Below are 20559 nucleotides of genomic sequence, written 5' to 3'. Positions count from 1 at the left end.
TGGAACCCACAAGGGGAGAGGCAATTCTTGATTTAGTCCTAAGTGGCACACAGGATCTAACCCAGGAGGTGAATATAGCTGGTCTGGTATGGTAGGGGTCTATTATAGATCACCAAAGCAGGAAGAGGAAGTGGATGAGTCATTCTACAAGCAGGTAACAAGATTAGCTAACACATGAGCTAATATTAATGGGGGATTTTAGCTTCCCTCATATCTGTTGGAAGATTATTACAGCAAAATATAATATGTCCTGCAAATTCCTAGTGTGTATAGGGGACAACTCTCATATTCAGAAAGTTGAGGAAACAAAGTAGGGGGTTATCCATTTTGGATCTGGTTGTGACCAACAGGGTTGAATTAGTTGGGAACGCGAAGGTGGTCAGTGATTTGGGAGGAAGTGATCATGATCTGATAGAATTCAAGATCCTATGGGAAAAAAAAGACATGAGAACAGCAAAACAAGGACACTGGACTTGAGAAAGGTGGATTTCAACTGACTCAGAGAAATAGTAGGCCAGGTCCCACGGAAAGACCAAATAGGAAGAAAAGGAGTAGAAGAGGGCTGGCAGTTACTAAAATATGTAATACTAGAGCCTCAACATCAAGCTATTCTGACACAGGGGAAAGTTAAGAAGAGCCACAGGAGGTGAATGTGGCTGCACAAGGAGCTCTTTAGCAATCTAAAAACCAAAAAGGATTCATACAGGAAATGGAAGGAGGGGCATGTCACTAAGGAAGTACACATGGGAACAGCACAAGCGTGTAGGGACAAAATCAGGAAAGCCAAGACAAAGAATGAGTTACAGCTGACAAGAAATGTTAGCGAGAACAAGAAGGAGATCTACAAATATGCCAGACAAAAAATAAAGATGAAGGATGGTGTTGGTCCGAAGGTGAGCTGGTAAAGGAAGATGATAGGAAGGCAAAGCTGCTCAATGCCTACTTTGCTTCAGTCTCCTCACAAAAAATAACATGTGATGGATGACTAACAAAGTTACCATAGACAATAAAGGGAAAGTAAATGAAGATTGGGATAAGTAAAGAACACATCTGAGATCTTCTGACCAATTTGAATGAATTCAAAATCAGTGGGGCCTGATGCTATTCACCCAAAGTAAAGAAGGAATTAGCTGAAGAAATCTTGGCGCCACTGGCAATAATATTTACTAACTCATGAATGACAGCAGAGGTCCCAGAAAACTGCAGAAGGGCTAACATAGTGCCCATCGTTAAAAAAGGGGAAAAGGAGAGCTGGGGAACTGTAGACCAGTCAGCCTGACCTCGATACCTGGGAAGCTACTAGAGCAATGTGTAAAACATTCAATTTGCGAATACCTCGAGTATGCAGGGGTAATCACTGGCAGCCAGCATGGATTTACCAAGAACAAATCATGCCAAACCAGCTTGATTTCCTTCTTTCACAGGGTAACTGGTTTGGTGGATGGGGAATGCAGTGGACATAATATACCTGGAGTTCAGTAAGGCTTTTGACACTGTCCCACATGACATTCTGATAAAGTATGGGCTCAACAGAATTACCATTAAGTGGATATATAATTGGTTAAACTACCGCAAACTATTAATGGAATGATGTCGGATGGAGGGAGGTCTCAAGTGAGGTTCCACAGGGATTTGTTCTGAGTTCCGATGTTGTTTAAAATCTTTATTAATGATCTATATGTAGGTATAGAGAGCATACTGATCAAGTTTGCAGATGACACAAAGCTGGGAGGGGGGGGGTGTTGCCAACACTTTGAAAGATAGAGCTAAAATTCAGAGGGACTTGATAAATTGGAGAATTGGGCTACAGGCAACAAAATGAAATTCAACAAAGACAAATGTAAGGTGCTACACTTAGGGAAGAAAAACCAAATGCACAAATACAGAATGGGGGATAACTGGCTTGGCATCAGCACTGATGAGAAGAATCTGGGAGTTGCAGTGGATCACAACCTCAACATGCGTCAGCAATGCAATGCTGTTGAAAAAAAAGCAAATTCAACTTTAGGTTGCATCAACAGAGGCATAGCATGCAAGTCACGGGAGGTGACAGTACCATTCTACTCGGTGTTGGTTAGGCCTCAGCTAGAGTACGGTGTCCAATTTAGGTCACTAATGCATAGAAAGGATGTAGAGAAACTGGAAAGGATCCAGAGGCAAGTGACAAAGATGGGACTTCACTGGAGGTTTTCAAAAGGAGGCTGGATAGCCATCTGTCCTGGATATTTTAGACACAACAAATCCTGCATCTTGGCAGGGGGTTAGACTAGATGACCCTTGTGGTCCCTTCTAACCCTATTATTCTATGATTTTATTAGTGACCATAGTGTAATTAAAATTTAACATCTTTGTAGAAGGGAAAATACCAAACACACACACCAGAATAGCATTTAACTTCAAAAAAGGGGAACTACACAAAAATGAGGAGGCTAAATGGAAATTAAAAGGAACTGTCAAGAATGAAATGCTTGCAAGCTGCATGGAAACTTTAAAAAAACCCTTCATATTAGAGGCTCAAAGTATACCCCAAATCATGTCTCATCATTAAAAAACAACAACTTTTTTTGTTTTTGTTTTTGTAAGATAACCAAAAAATGCCACTATGGCTAAACAGAGTAAATGAGGTGGTTACAGACAAAAAGACATCTTTTAAAAATTAAAAGTCAAATCCCAAGGAAAATGGAAAGGAACAAACTCTGGGAAGTCAAGTGTAAAAGTATAATTAGGCAGACCAAAATAGAATTTGAAGAGCAATTAGCAAAAGACAAAAACCAACAGCTATTTTTTTAAGTACTTCAGAAACAGGAAGCCTACCAAACAATAAGTGAGGCCACTGGATGACTGAGGTCCTAAAGGAGCACTCAAGAAAGACAAGGCCATTGCAGAGAAACTAAATGAATTCTTTGCATCAGTCTTCACTGCTGAGGATGTGAAGGAAATTCTCACACATGAGCAATTCTTTTTAGGTGACAAATCTGAGAAACTGTCCCATATTGATATGTCAGTAGAGGAGGTTCTGGAACAAATTGATAAATTGAACAGTAATAAGTCATAAGGACCAGATGGTATTCACCTAAGAGTTCTGAAGGAATTCAAATATGAAATTGCAGAACTACTAACTATGGTATGTAACCTATTGCTTAAATCAGCCTCTGTACCAGATGACTGGTGGATGGCTGATTTAAAGGCTCCAGAGTTGATCCTGGCAATTACAGGCCAGTAAACTAACTGCAGTACTGAGCTAATTGGTTGAAACTATAGTAAAGAACAGAATGATCAGACACACAGATGAACATATGTTGGGGAAGCTTTTGTAAAGGGAAATCATGTCTCATCAGTCTATTAGAATTCTCTGAGGGGGTCAACAAACATGTGGACCAGGATGATCCAGTGGATATAGTGTATTTGGACTTTCAGAAAGCCTTTTATAAGTTCCCTCACCAAAGGCTCTTAAGCAAAATAGGCAGTCATGGCATAAGAGGGAAGGTCCTCTCCTGGATCAGTAACTGGTTAAAAGATAGGAAACAAAGGGTAAGAATAAATGGTCAGTTTTCACTATGGAAAGTGGTCAATAGCAGTCCCCCAACGATCTGTAGTAGGACATAGTCATAAATGATCTGAAAAAGGGGGTAAACAGTGAGATGGCCAAATTTGCAGACAATACAAAGTTACTCAAGATAGTTAGGTCCAAAGCAGACTGCAAAGAGTTACAAAGGGCTCTCACAGAACTGGGTGACTGGGCACCAAAATAGCAGATGAAATTCAATGTTGATAAATGCAAAGTAATGCACTTTGGAAAACATAATTCCAACTATACATACAAAATGGTGGGATCTAAATTAGCTGTTACTGCTCCAGAAAGAGATCCTGGGGTCATTGTGGATAGTTCCCTGGAAACATCTGCTCAAATGGCAGCGACAGTCAAAAAGCTAACAGAATGTTAGGAACTATTAGGAAATGGATAGATAATAAGACAGAAAATATCATAGTGCATCTATGGTACTCCCACACCTTGAATACTGTGTGTAGTTCTGGTCACCCCATCTTAAAAAGGATTTACTAGAATTGGAAAAAGTACAGAGAAAGGCAACAAAAGTGATTAGAATATGGAACAGCTTCCATATTAGGAGAGATTAAAATGACTCAGTCTGTTCATCTTAGAAAAGAGAAAATGGGGGGGGGGGGGGAATATGATAGCGGTCTATAAGATCATGAATGGTGTGGAGAAAGTGAATAAGTTGTATATACCCCTTCACATAACCCACAAACCAGGGGTCACCCAATGAAGTTAATAGGCAACACATTTAAAACCAACAAAAGAAGTACTTCTTCAAACAACACACAGTCAACCTGTGGAACTTGTTGCCAGAGGATGTTGTGAAAGCCAAAGGATAACTGGGTTCAAAAAAGAATTAGGTAAATTCATGGAGGACAGGTCCATCAATGGCTATTAGCCAAGATGCTCAGGGATGCAACCCCATGGTCTGTGTGTCCCAAAACCTCTGACTGCCAGAAGCTGGGACTGGATGACTGGGGATGGATCACTCAATAAATTGCCCTGTTTGTTCATTTCTGATTTATCTGGCACCGGCCACTGTCAGAAGACAGGATGCTGGGCTAGATGGGCCATTGGTCTGACCCAGTATGGCCGTTCTTATGTTTTTATGTGATGCAGGGCCATTTGCCTCCTTCAACATGAGCACTTCATGAACCTGCATCTTTGGAGCAAAAGAGATGGGCAGGAATGATGGGGAGTTACCTCTCATAGATCTTGTCTGTCTGTAGCATGTACTTTTCTTTTGCATTCTACTCTCTAACAAGCTGCTTTTCAGACCAGCTCCTCCACTCCTGAAGTGACAACAGCATATAAGAAAAGCATATAAAAGCTAAGAATATACACCACTAAAATGTTTCAGGGACAAAAAAACAATGATGCCTGTACTTACATGACCATCCAAGGGACCACCTAAGTGAAGCAAATATCCTTCAGTTTGTAGAAGTTGGTCTGTAACTAAATATTGAATAAAACTGTCCTAGAAACAACTGGGATACTTTAAAGTTGTTGCATAAGGCAGGTAGTTGCTTATTGGAGGTGCATTCCACAGGCCTGCTCTACACTTTAAAGTTTTACTGTTGTAAGTATTTTGGTTAGGAGTGAGTGAGTGACTGTATTTATATCTATATATTAGTTACCACTACTAAGCAAGCAGTTGCAGTGGGTGTTTTACTCAATGTTCTGGAATCAAATTGCAAGTGTGCACAAAATACAAGCCTTGGCAATGAATGATTGAACATACAGCACATGAAAAAAATGTGACAACAGGCCTGATCCGGCTCAAAAGAATTCAGTTTATGGTTTTGCTTTTGCAGCAACATGATGCTTACTTTGTGTGTTAGTACCAAAAGCAAATCACCATCACCTCCAATGGCCTAATTGTAAATATGCTAAACTCGGGATTGACACACAATCCTTCTCAAGGGGCATTTCCAAGTCACAACAATCAGAGAGAGTTAGGCTGAGATTTTCAATGCCAACTAGGGGATCTGAACACCCAATTCCTTTGGTACATGACTCACTCTGAGTGATAACAGGAATTGGGTGTCCAAATTCCACAGGTGGTCTTTGAAAATCTCAGTTCAGCCTTTAACGCTGGAAGCTGGGGCCCTAAAATAAGCAAGAAGTGTTACCATCCACCTAAACAGTCCTTGTAACTAAGATGTCTGGAGTGTATTTTTATGCCACAAGATGCATATTGATCTAGAACCTTAGAAGAGAATATTTCAATTGCATTCCAAATGCCTTCTCATAAAACCATCCAGAGATAACAAAAGAAAAAAGACCCAAAGCATTATATGAAATGTCAGGAACCTTCTAAAAAACCATTCCACTGTACTTTTTGATCCCCTCATTGCCTTTGGCTTCCCCTGTTCTGAGTATTAGCAAGTAAAATTTTACAGGAACACGCCTCTCTGTAACTAATTTTGCTATTTTTCCTTATGTTTTCATCTGCCTTTTGAATTTCCATGCTTACAGTGAGTTAATTTATGGAAACAATGTTGGATCAACCACAAAAGGTTTAGGTTTGGCTCTGAATTTTGGACTAGTCCCATGTGTATTTATGTTCAAGGCTTGTGCATTCAAGATTACTATTTTCTATCTCCTGGAACTTGAATCAGCTTGGTTTGGTTTGGATCTTTAAACTGGTCTGCGGTGTTGGGAAGAGTCTGGATTTTCCAGTATTATTCACCAAAACGTGTAAGCCTCTTTGTGTCCAACACCGGTCATTTAGCATAAACTTAGGGCAACATATAGAGATAAAAGATAATTACCTCGTTGTTGAAGCAAACAATATAAAGCAAGGGAAATCAAGTTACACTACTTTTTTATTCACACTAGATTAAATAGTTTATGGCCTAAACTTTTCAAATCTGACCAGTGATTCTGAGACACAATTTCAGATGCCTTAAAGGGGCCTGATAGTGAGAAGGTGCAGACTTTATCAGTGATGAGTTTATGTTTCCCTTCAGTAATTGATAAAAATGTAACATATCATAAAGGCCAAGAACTGATTCTTGTGGGACTTCACTAAAAACCACTCTGTTTGATAATGACTCTCTGTTTACAGTTACGTTTTGAGACCTATCAGTTAGCAAGATTTTAATCCATTTAACATGTTTTACATTAATTCTATATCATTTTAGTTTTTTAATCAAAATGTCATGTGGTACCAAGTCAAATGTGTTACAGAAGTTTATTACAGAAACAATATTAACTTTATCAACCACATTTATAATCTCATAAAAGATATCAAATTAGTTTGACAGGATCTGTTCTCCATAAACCCATGTTGATTGTCATTTATTATATTACCCTCATTTGATTATTTATTAATCTAATCCAGTGGTCCCCAAACTTGTTACCTCACGCCCCCTTACTCCTGTTCACAGTCCCCTCCGCCCCCCCCCCTCCAGAGCTGGGAGTTGGACAGCAACTCTGGAAGGGGCGGGGACGTGGCCAGGGATTAGGAAAGAGTTTCCCCAAATCTGTATGCATTTATTTACCTCCCTCAAGAGATTAAACCACTTTACAATTCCAGCTCCCCCAATGGTTCTCTGCACCCCCCTAAGGGGGCATGCCCCACATTTTGGGGACCTCTGATCTAATCCCATATCAGCCAGTACATTATCTTCCCTTGGACTGTTGTCAGACTGACAGGCTTATCATTACCCAGATCATCTTGTTCATCCCCTTTAAATATTGGCAGAACATTAGCTTTCTTCTTTTACTTCCCCAGTGTTCCGAGACTTACTGAAAACCATCTTTAATGGTCCAATGAGCTCCTCAGACAGCGCTTTTAAAACTCTTGGATACAAGTTATCTGGACCTGCTGATTTAAAAATGTGTAACATTAACAGCTGCTGCTTAGAGATATTAGTGAAATTGTAAGTGTGTTATTATATATGTCTACCTCATCTTTTCCCCCCCCAACTATAGAACAGAAATATTTATTGAACACTTTTGTCTTTTCTGCATTATTATTGATAATTCTACCATTTCCATCTAGTGATGCACCAATGCCATTGTTAGGATTCCTTTTGTTTCTAATATACTTCAACAACTCCCTCTTATTGTCCTTCACTCTGCTGGCCATAGATTTCACCTTGTGTCCCTTTGCTTCCTTTAACAATTTTCTACAATTCCTAACTTCCTATTCATTACTATCAACTTCCCCTTTCTTCCATTTGCTATCATAGTTAACGTCACATTTTTTAAAAAAAATCAATACAACCTTCCTCAGTTGTGGGATTGTGACTTTTTAGGCATCTAATAAAGTGTTCTTAAACAATTCCAAATAATCATTCACATTTTTCTGATTAAATTCTTCCACCCCGCTGATTTGCCTCAGTTGTTTTCAGCTTAGTGAAATTTGTGAATCAGTATGGGGGTAAGTGAAAAAGCTCCCGTATATTGCTATTTATTACTCACCAATGACTAAGACTTAGCAAATAAAATAAGAAGTGTTTTGTTCAATGTTCATCTCTGGCTTATGGGAATGAATTGCATTCAGTCATCAATACATATGGCTGAACTTACTGGAACAACTTTAGCATAAAGGTAACAGAAAACTGAAGAAGCTGAAAGTGTGGTAAGGCTACTGCATTTCAAAGGTAAAATATAGAGAAGTATAAGCATAATGGTTAGATTTCAGTTCTGTAGATGGCAGAACTGAGAGACCAAAGGTTGGGTATTCTATTATTTATGCAATTTTTATGCCTCACAGGCCCTTTACACAGATGTTTATGATTTTTGGAATAACATATTTCAACAATCAAAAGGGCCTAAGCCCAAAGAACGTGCCTGAACCAGCCATTTAACTGCCAAAGTGTACTCTGCAAAGGTGCAGGGGGGAGAAAGCTAACTAAACGTAGGAAATTTGTAAAACCAGCATGCACAAATGGCATGGTTACCATTTTACATTTTGATTTCCATGTCACTTTTGCATGGAGATTGTGTAATGAGACAAGGTGCATAAAACACGTGCCCCGTGCAGTTGTCCAAGGTTGGGACAGATCTTAAGGAGTCTCTCCCATACACAGGGGCACTGCCTTGACTGGGCTTTAGCCACTGTTAAAACTAGCCTGCGTTAAGCAGGCAGAGTGTGGCAGGAAGTGCCTCTTGAAAAATTTTTACCCAAGCATTCACAGGGAGCCTTTTTAAGATCTGGTGCCTCCCTGAACTCTAGTTTAGGCAGAGCAGTTCTAGACTGTGGTGAGTGCAGGCCTCTGTCTTAATGCCAACATTGAGCCCTCAGTATTTTCACTCAATAGCACCTCCCATCCGAGGATTTCAAAAACGATCTTAACCAGCCTCAACATTCTTGTGAAGGAGGGTAAAAGATTGTTCCAATGTCTGCGTGGTCAAGGAATGGCTGGAATTGTAAAGTGGTTTAATCTCTTGGGGGAGGTAAATACAGATTTGGGGAAACTCTTTCCTAATCTATTTTATTTTATATACGGCTAAGCTGAAATCTCTAATCTTGGTTGGTGAAAGTCAGTCACCTAAATTCATATGATTTAGTCCCATTTTCAAGGACTCCACTCCTACTGAAAGCAACGGGACCTGCAGTTGCCCCTGTGAAAAGCAGGCAGCCCATCCTGGTGTCCGGTCATGGACTTACATGATTAACTTTAAGAACCCAAGGGTGAGTCTGTTGACTATAAAAAGAATGAGGAGTACTTGTGGCACCTTAGAGACTAACAAATTTATTTGGGCATAAGCTTTCGTGGGCTAAAACCCACTTCATCAGATGCATGCAGTGGAAAATACAGTAGGAAGATTATATATATATATATATATATATATATATATATATATATATATATATATATATATGTATGTATGAGAGAGAGAGAGAGAGAGAGAGAGAGAGAGAGAGAGAGAGAGAGAGATTGTTGAAATCATGGTGGAATTCCTCAAGGGCTTCTTTTCCATGGGTCCAGATGATGAAGATGTCATCAATGTAGCGCAAGTAGAGTAGGGGTGTTAGGGGACGAGAGCTGAGGAAGCGTTGTTCTAAGTCAGTCATAAAAATGTTGGCATACTGTGGGGCCATGCGGGTACCCATAGCAGTGCCGCTGACTTGAAGGTATATATTGTCCCCAAATGTGAAATAGTTGTGGGTGAGGACAAAGTCACAAAGTTCAGCCACCAGGTTTGCTGTGACATTATTGGGGATACTGTTCCTGATGGCTTGAGGAGGAGAAGGACCTCGGAGTCCTGGTTGATCGTAGGATGACTATGAGTCGGCAATGCGACGTGGCTGTGAAAAAAGCTAATGCTATTTTGGGATGCGTTAGGCGAGGTATTTCTAGTAGGGACAGGGAGGTGCTGCTTCCGTTATACAAGGCGCTGGTGAGACCTCATTTGGAGTACTGTGTGCAGTTCTGGTCTCCTATGTTTAAAAAGGATGAACTGAAACTGGAACGGGTACAGAGAAGGGCCACTAGGATGATCCGAGGAATGGAAAACCTTTCCTATGAAAGGAGACTCGAGGAGCTCGGTTTGTTTAGCCTAACCAAAAGAAGGCTGAGGGGGGATATGATTGCTCTCTTTAAATATATCAAAGGGATTAATACCAAGGAGGGAGAGGAATTATTTCAGCTGAGTAGTAATGTGGACACGAGAACGAATGGATATAAACTGGCCGTGGGGAAGTTTAGGCTTGAAATTAGAAGAAGGTTTCTAACCGTCAGAGGGGTGAAATTTTGGAACAGCCTTCCGAGGGAAACGGTGGGGGCGAAAGACCTTTCTGGCTTCAAGATTAGGCTTGATAAGTTTATGGAGGGAATGGTTTGAAGGGATTATGTGATTTTAGTCAATTAGTCATTAACGTGCCATCGCGGGTAAAATGAGGGTCCGGCTGTAGACTCTTGCCTGTATGCTCGGGGTACTGCTGATCGCCATATTTGGGGTCGGGAAGGAATTTTCCTCCAGGGTAGATTGGCAGAGGCCCTGGAGGTTTTTCGCCTTCCTCCGCAGCATAGGGCAGGAGTCGCAGGCTGGAAGATTCTGTTGTGGGTGGGTCAGCTTTTGTGGCCTGCATCATGCGGGAGGTCAGACTAGATGACCATATTGGTCCCTTCTGACCTTAAAGTCTATGAGTCTATGAGTCTATGAGTAGTCCATCTTTGTGTGGAATGTTGGTGTAGAGGGCTTTTACATCCATAGTGGCCAGGATGGTGTTTTCTGGAAGATCACCAATGGATTGTAGTTTCCTGAGGAAGTCAGTGGTGTCTCGAATATAGCTAAGAGTGCTGGTAGTGTAAGGCCTGAGGAGAGAGTCTACATAGCCAGACAATCCTGCTGTCAGGGTGCCAATGCCTGAGATGATGGGGCGTCCAGGATTACCAGGTTTATGGATCTTGGGTAGCAGATAGAATACCCCTGGTCGAGGTTCTAGGGGCGTGTCTGTGCAGATTTGTTCCTGTGCTTTTTCAGGGAGTTTCTTGAGCAGATGGTATAGTTTTTTTGGTAACCTTCAGTGGGAGCAGAGGGTAATGGCCTGTAGAATACGGTGCTAGAGAGCTGCCTAGCAGTCTCTCTTCATATTCTGACCTATTCATAATGACGACAGCACCTCCTTTGTCAGTCTTTTTGATTATGATATCAGAGTTGTTCCTGAGGCTGTGGATGGCGTTGTGTTCTGCATGGCTGAGGTTATGGGGCAAGTGATGCTGCTTTTCCACAATTTCAGCCATGATTTCAACATCAACATCAGCCTGGACCAGTCCACACAAGAGATCCACTTCCTGGACACTACACTGCTAATAAGCGATAGTCACATAAACACCACCCTATACTGGAAACCTACTGACCACTATAATTACCTACATGCCTCCAGCTTTCATCCAGACCACATCACACAATGCACTGTCTACAGCCAAGCTCTACAATACAATTGCATTTTCTCCAATCCCTCAGACAGAGACAAAAACCTACAAGATCTCTATCAAGAGTTCTTAAAACTACAATACCCACCTGCTGAAGTGAAGAAACAGATTGACAGTGCCAGAAGAGTATCCAGAAGTCACCTACTACAGGACAGGCCCAACAAAGAAAGTAACAGAATGCCACTAGCCGTCACCTTCAGCCCCCAACTAAAGCCTCTCCAGCGCATCGTCAACCTATCCTGAAGGACGATCCCTCACTCTCACAGATCTTGGGAGACAGGCTAGTCCTCGCTTACAGACAGCCCCCCAACCTGAAGCAAATACTCACCAGCAACCACACAACAAAAACAGTAACCCAGGAACCTATCCTTGCAACAAAGCCCGTTGCCAACTCTGTCCACATATCTATTCAAGGGACACCATCATAGGACCTAATCACATCAGCCACATCATCAGGGACTCGTTCATCTGCACATCTACCAATGTGATATATGCCATCATGTGCCAGCAATGCCCCTCTGCCATGTGCATTGGCCAAACCAGACAGTCTCTACGCAAAAGAATAAATGGACACAAATCAGACGTCAAGAATTATAACATTCAAAAACCAGTCGGAGAACACTTCTACCTCCCTGGACACTCAATTACAGACCTAAAAGTTGCAATTCTTCAACAACAAAACTTCAAAAACAGAGTCCAACGAGAAACTGCAAAACTGGAATTAATTTGCAAACTGGACACCATTAAATTAGGTTTGAATAAAGACTGGGAGTGGATGGGTCATTACACAAACTAAAAACTATTTCCCCATGCTAATTTTCCCCTACTGTTTCTCACACCTTCTTGTCAACTGTTTGAAATGGGCCATCCTGATTATCACTACAAAAGTTTTTTTTCTCCTGCTGATAATAGCCCACCTTAATTGAGTAGTCTCGTTAGAGTTGGTATGGCAACCCCCATTTTTTCATGTTCTCTGTGTATATATATACACACACACACACACACACACAAAGAACCTGAAAAAATGGGGGTTGCCATATATATAATCTTCCTACTGTATTTTCCCCTGCATGCATCTGATGAAGTGGGTTTTAGCCCACGAAAGCTTATGCCCAAATACATTTGTTAGTCTCTAAGGTGCCACAAGTACTCCTCGTTCTTTTTGCTGATACAGACTAACACGGCTACCACTCTGAAATCTGTTGACTATGACTCTTATTTGATACTTCATGCAAAGACAAACAAAACTCGTAGAAGCAAAGTGTGCACAGAAAGTTACCACTTTCTGCGTTCCTGCTCTAACCCACAAAATTATCCTCAGTTGCTGTGCAGCACTTTTAGCTATTATCTCTGCATCAAATCTCTTAAGAACACATGCTCGGGCTGTCACTCATCAAAAGTTAGAGTGTCCAGCCAGGTGCTACTATGTTTGGGAATTGCCTGATTTAAAAATATTACATTTGAGCGAAATTCTGCCTGTTTGTTAGGTAGAGAGTAGGGCAGAGAGAAGGCAGTGGGAGGAAGAAGCCTCCACCCACACACACCTTGCACAGCCCATATATGGGTGAGGCAGAATTGCACTTTCTGTGCTGAGAGCACAGCAACTACCCCCGACCCCCCACTAACCAGTCCCTTACTGTGCTTGGGACACATGTAGCCCCAAAGGAGACACATACTGACCAACAAAGCTAAAGAGGCCCCACTTTGGGAGTTAGTAGGCGGCAGAGTTGCAGTGGGCATGCCACCTCAGCATTCCAGAGAGCTTCAGGAGGCTATCTGTGGCTGAATGCCTTCACTGCCCACCTCTGGCCAACAAGGACATGCACCCTCCCAACATATTGCTATACCCACCAAGGCACAATCAAGCCCTTTGTGGAGAACTGCTTTGGAGGTGGTGAGGCAACATGATACTCAACTGCTTGAAGCATTCAGGGCCCAAAATTGCCACCTTACTCACACTGCATAGTACCTTGCTGCCCCATAGTCCCACGGATTATAAAGAGATTCCTTGGATAGTATGGTACTTGTGAGAGCAAGGGTTGCAGAATCAGATTCAGAGACTACAAAGATCTCCTGCAACAGCCCTTTTGCAGGAAGTGGCAGCTCAGGTATTTATTTAGCATCAGTGGAACTACACATTGGAGTAATTGCTCACCATAGTGAGTAAGAGGTCACAGTCTAGCACTTCCAAAAGAGGGGGAAGAGGCCAGATTTTGCCATCCTTACTCACCTTGAGTAGTAACTGAGATGTACTAAAATTGTGTTAAAATTGTAGGCTGTCATGTTAAATTTCAGGGTTTTCCCCCTGGTCCTGCTTGCAGGCTAGGGTGCTCTGTGGGGAAACATGTGAGCTGGGCCCAGCAGCTGTTAGTTTGCAGACAGACAGCTGTATGATGGAGTGAGTTGTGGCCTGTTTTAGGGAGCAGTCTGCTTTGTCTCTCTCTGTTTTGGGGTCCTTGCGTATTATCGTTCTGAATTCTAAGAAATAAACAAGTGCTACATTGCAACCTTCCAGCAAGAATATTTTTTTAAAGCTAACTTCTTTGTGTTTATGCTGTGAACATAAACAGTAACTCTGAGTCATCCCATTGATTTCAATAGGAAAAGTTTCAAACTAAGGTACTGCTAAGCATGAATAATGGTGGCAAAATCTGACCCTAAGGGTATGTCTACACAGGGATAAAAAACACATGGCTAGCCTTGGTCAGCTGACTTGGGCTCACGGGGCTGAAAAAAAATCGCTGTGTAGACATTCAGGCCCAGGCTGGATCCTGAGCTCTGGGACCCTGCAAAGATGGAAGGTCCCAGAGCTCAGACTCCAGCCTGAGCCTGAACGTCTACACAATGATTTTTAGCTCCATGACCCAAGTCCTGGGAGCCAGAGTCAATGGACCCGGGCCAGCCATGGCTGTGCTGATGTACCCTAACTGACTTGCCAAGGTCACACAGAAAAGCTGAGGCACTCAACCCAGGTTGTCAGAGGACAACAGGACAAACTGACACAGCCGTGAAGGGTGCTCAAGAGAACATGCTGCAGAGAAAGAGGACAAGTGGAATAATCGTTACAACATATCAAGCTTTGATAATTTGTAAACATATTTTTTGAAAAGTTGGCTGCATAAACTAGACTGGTTCTTGGGCAGGTCTCTATTTAATGGCCAGTACTTGGTAATGTGACCAGAAACCAACTCTGGTAGCATTGCAGGGATAACGTTTGTGTAAGAATGTATGATTCATGAACTGTTTCTTTAATCTAACATGCAAACACATGATGACTCTGTCCACATCAGCCATACATAGTGCCTCTCTCTTTTTAATATAAACCTATTTATTCCAACCAGTGAAAGGAAATTTCCATTCTCCTCTTGTGTTTGAGTGCTCCTGCATCTCACTGAAAGTCAAACTAAAAGCAACAAAACTAAAAGCTTTTCCAGCCCCCGCATTGCAATTCAGCACACTCAGACCATGTTCAGAGGAAATTAACAAATGTTGCTAGCCATTATATTTTACTTACAAGAAGCTAGAGTGAAGAAATCATGGGGAAATTAGCAGTGCGTGCAAGCTGCAGTATTTATACAGTGCATATATTTCAATGCCATGCTGCCTTCCATGCTGTGTCACTATTTACACCTGTGCAAAGTGGTATAAACCATAAGAAAGTTACAATGGTAGCACATTTTTCACACCTACTTTGCACACGCATAAATAACTCTGGAAGGTGCCAGGCAATGAAGAATGCACCCATATGGGCCTGATCTCTGATCTCTGTTAAGGCTGGATTTAGCTGGTGCTATATGTTCATACAATGGAACCTCCCCTCACTTATCCTTTTGCTTCCCTGTGCAGACTGCAGATCTGGATAGTAAGTATTTGCCTAGAGTAGGTAGGGATGTAATTTGCTTCTGGTAAAAACCAGCAGAGTTTGGCAGTGACAATTAGACCTGGGTGAAGAAAGGTAATTGTGTTCCCTGGAGGATTTTGATATTTGGAAATGTGGTTTTGTTCTGATTTGGAATGAAAAATAACATTTTTGAAGCTGTCTGTGAAAGAAAATGGAGCATTGGCTCCAGGGCAGTCCGCCTGGTGGACTGACTTGGAGCTGCAGACTCTGGAAGCCTGGGCTGCTGAGGAATGAAGTCAATGGAATTAGACTAGAGGAAAACTGGCTTCATTAGAATCAAATCCAGTGGCTCCAGCAGCTCAAACAGACTCACTAGAATGGCATCTCTCTACCAGAAAACAAAGAGCACTGTCAAAATTTCAGAGTGACATTAAAATGACCCAACCCCTGTTAAAATCCATAGAATGTAATCTCTGACCAGAGTGATATGGGTGACATTAGAGACCAATAAACACATACTGTACAAATAAAACAAAATATTTTGCAAGGAAACTTTGGCAGAGTTTATTGCTAACAGTTGATCATGGAATTAGGAATAAAAGACTTTGAGGACACTGTGGTAATTGGAAGTTAAGGAATGGCTTATCAATGTAAACTGAAAATATGTTAACTACAGTTTGTATTAATTAGCCATATTACTGGGTTTGATAGTAATGAATGTAAATAATTATGATTATTTATAAACGGACCAAGGTCTAATCATTAGACACATCATGGATATTGGACACTGATGAGTAATTTAACCCAGTCTATTTTATAGTTACTCAATTATATTTATTCGTTATTAGCACAGTATTTAAAATTTATGAAGGCATTTCATTAATTTAATTGGTATTAATACTGAAAGTCACAATGATTCAAGCCAAGTTAGAAGAGCACAACTGCTGCTGTGTGCATAGGACTGACCTCGGATATTGCTCTGCCAATATCGGCCATTAAAATATTTCACCATCTGTGCTTACATACACAGACTAATTATTATTTTAATATCACAAAATCATTTTAACAGGTGACAGGGAAAACACCTACCTATACTGTTGTGGGGAAACTCTTTTTAACTGAAGAAATAAAATACACAGTGAATTAAGTACAAATTTTACAAGATGTATCTTTTGGTACGAACAGACTTTTTCTCCATCTGCACTGATGAACCCCTTTACTTATGCACAGCCCCATTGCAATAAATGCTGGGCTGCCTCTGCAGAGCTCTTTGCAGGAGGAGAACCTTAGTTAGATCAGATTGCATTGTAACTTGACATACATGGCTCGCCTTTTTGTAACTGGGTAGTTAACTGAGCTTTTTATGTGGCTGAACTGTTTTTAATCTAGCCTCTAGTTTTTCCACATGTGAAATATATTTATATTGAACCACACTTAACATGAGTTAGTATATTGCAGAGATGAAAGGAACTGAACCACATTCTCTCTGCTTAACAGCTCAATCCTGCTTTCACTGCGCACTCAACTCCTGCTAGTTTTGGGGCCACAAAGCATGCAGGGTCTGGATTTAAACCATTAACCTGTCAGGAAGGTAAAATCCCCAGCTTTGACACTTTTGGCACACCACTTGGGTCCGGATCCTCAAAGGTATTTAGGCCCCTAACTTTCATTCTTTGGGGATGGGGACCATCATCTCTCTGAACCTCAGTTCTCCATCTGTTAGATAGGGACAATATTTCCTCTCTCTCATCTTTGTCTGTCTTGTCTACTGAGGGGGAGATTTCCAAAGACACAACTGAGAGCTAGGCGCACATCCCTCATGGACTTCTAATGAGGAGAGGGTGCCCACCTGCTCTTTGTGACTTAACATCTCCCCCTCAGATAGCAAGCTCTGCCAGGCAGGCTCTGTCACTTACTCTGTTAATATACAGTAGCTAGCACATTACAGCTCCTTGGCCCCTTGGCACCACAATGACACAATTAATAAATACTATTAACCACATCATTTCGCATCATCTGCAGAATGCCTGAGTTACTTGGTGAAATCCAGCTGTCAAACCGAGACCAGGGCTCAGTACTACGTGTAGACCTGCCCACCATGGCACAGCTCCCACTACTGCCGCCATGCTACTTGTACAGGCTGCTGGGCCATCTGTGTAATTGCACATCCCATGGCCTTTCCCTCTGGTCCACACCAACCTTTCATTGCCTTCTACACAGGACCAATATTGAGACCCCTCCATTATGCACAGAGGATAGCATGTTTAATAGCCAGCTCCTGTGTGCCGTCTCAACTCAGGGCATCAGTGCTGTACATAGCCTTGTGCAGTCCATCTGCACCAGGGTGAATTTCACCCTAAGAAGAGTCACCGTTTGATTTAAATAGTACTCTCCAATCCCAAGCATACTGCTTGGCTGGTCCAGGCATTGTTCCTTTTCCTGTCTAACTGGGATGCCAGTCATGATTATTTACCACTGCAACTCATTATATTGTCTGTGCAGTCTCCATTCACAAACATGAATCTATTTGCACTTCTCATTTACATGGTGGAAAGAGCAGCACACCCAGTGGGGATTTTCAGCTCATCACTATGTATATTTAAAAAAAAAAAAAAAAAAAAAAGTCACCACGCAACATAGGATGTCGGAACTGGCTCAGTAAAGAGAAACCAACAAAAATAAGTAGTTCCTTCTACTTTACTACTGTAATTAGAGGCAATGCTTTGGCTTCCTACATTTGCAAAGTATTTTTCAACTTAGATCTTAAATCACCATCTCAAGCTGGAGATGGAAGGCAGCAGAAAATAGCTTGCCTGTTTTGGCAAGTCCAATGTTATTTGTGATCCTGTTTTCTTAACAGCAAAGCACTTGAGGAGATGGATCTCAAATTCTAGCTTTGAAACAGTGCAAGTAAAATGCCTCGAATCAGCATCTTTTATGTATTCCATATGTTAGGTGGGATATTAGTGATTAAAGATGTGCTGGCTTGCACATTTCTAATACATCTGATACCCAGAGATAGCATCAGATTCTGATTGATTGTGTTACACTGTATAATAACAAAAAATATTTGCATGATACCTTTTTCTGCCAAGCATCCTAGCCACCTTATACAAAACAATTAAATTGCTAATAAAATATATTTTTAAATGATGCAGTGCCAGATATTTTGGCAAATAGAATAATTTTTTAAGCTGTGGTTTGAGGGGTGGGAGTTAAGTCAGAAGACTTTCTCAAATCAGAAGCCAGGGCAATCCAGAAACTAGGGTTGGACCAGCAAAAATACAGGCTCAGCACCTGTTGTGTCCCAGCACTCCACTGCATGCCCTCCAGTCTGGCACAGAAAAACGTATGTGGGACCTAATCCACGTATCTCAGACAGGTGTTGTAGGGGGTAAAGATTTGGTATTAAAACAGCCAGCGAACTATTTAAAATTCAGATAACTTCTAGAAAGCTTTTCCAGACATCCCTAAATTTGTTTTTATACTGCTTAGTTAGATATTCTTCACAGTGTTAACTCAGATAAAGTAAATATTGTTTTCAATAGCTGGAGTAGTTATTGAGACTTTCTATTGGTCTCTTCTTCCATTCTGTACCATTCACCTTTTAGTCTTCTCATTCTGGCAGTTTTTAGTAATAATTAGATGAATTCATATTTGATATATGTCCATAAGGCAGTAAGATTACTTCTTTGTCAGGTATAAAATTGAAAATATCTAAACAGGATATCACATCTCATAAAGAAAGTATGCATATTACACAAACTTCCAAACATAGAAACAGACAGATACTTAAAATATTCAGGTGTCAAAATGTAACAGAAACATTTCAAAAGAGCAGTTTGAGCACACCCAATTTATGTTGATCACAGAAAGTCTGATTTTACAGTACTAGATGTGTGTGTGAAAGTGTGTGCAGAATTGCATGCCTAAATCATGCTCATAGTTACCATAATTGCTCACTGGAAATAAACTGAAAATAAAAGTAAATCAAATGTGGTCAAAGATCTCTACATTACCCAATTTGCAGGTGCAATAGTGATCATTATTTTGCATGCCCAGTTTATTCAGGATATATCTGTATAATATTATTGGGAGTCAGCAGATGGGGCTGTTAGAAACAATGTATAGATAATCAAATATTGGAAGAAATCCTATATTAGTTTTAATGCAGTTCTTTTTATCAGTTTTTGCTTATACCCAGGTGAAGCCTGATGCCTCTGTAAGACTATCCAATTGAAATCCATGTCTTAGGTTTGGAGCTGCTGACTAGAGGGTATGCCCACAAAACAAAAACAGTAGGTGGCGTCAAATGCATGGTAGTATTTTAAAGTGGATGCAATGCTCATAGAAGTATTGAATGTACAGCAATGGAAAAATATAGCTGTGTTTATCCACTGGAGCAGTATAGCATGGGTATTGTCAAGACAGGTTCACCATACCAAAATACTGAATATGGGAGGCCTACTCCTAGAAGGTGTCTGACTTGATGTTCTCCTCCTTGGCCTTTCTACTGGCATTCCTAACCAACAGTATCAGTTAGTTCTAGTTGTTGTGTTGGTAGTTTTTGGAATATGAAACTGCACTAAGTCCACAAGCCCATTTTACATAGACCACGGGACAGCCTCAGATGGTAAGAGCTTTTATGCAATATTGAACTGACTCACAGTTGTCCCGATGACCTAAAGGAGAAACGCGCCATAATTCCATCATTAGTTCATTGAGCCATCCACCTCGTTGACCACTACAAAAAATGTAATTACAAAGGCATTTCAGTTTATTGCTACTGAGGAACGCTTGTCTCAACGTCTGAACTTTTCTGTCACTTTTCTAAGCAAAATGGGTGCAATGTCTTTTAATAAAAAAATATTTCCATGTTCTGTGGGAATATTTATATCTAAGAATGTTCCATATGCAGGTGATGATCTGCAAGAGTTAAATACTTAACACTGCAACAGAACCAGACCCTTTTGGTTAGTTAAGCACATTTGAAACTGGGTGTTGGACTGCTTTCACTTAATGCTTTTTTTCAGTGACTCAGAGATTGGTCTAAAACCCACCAGCATTACTGATCTTAAACATTCAGAACTTTAAGTTACTGATTAGGAAAAAAATCAATGTAGATTGCCCTTAACAGGGATGACCTGAACTCCTATGGCTTTATACTAAAAGTACTTTGCACTTAATAATGATGGAAATTTGTCTTTACATAGTGGTTTTTTAATTTGAAAAAACTCAAATTGCTTTACAAATATTAGTTATTTAAG

The sequence above is a fragment of the Emys orbicularis genome, chromosome 3 (genome assembly GCF_028017835.1).
Source record: "Emys orbicularis isolate rEmyOrb1 chromosome 3, rEmyOrb1.hap1, whole genome shotgun sequence".
NCBI classification, from domain to species: Eukaryota; Metazoa; Chordata; order Testudines; family Emydidae; genus Emys; species Emys orbicularis.
The sequence above is the reverse complement of the archived record's forward strand: the minus strand, read 5'-3'. Positions refer to the sequence as shown.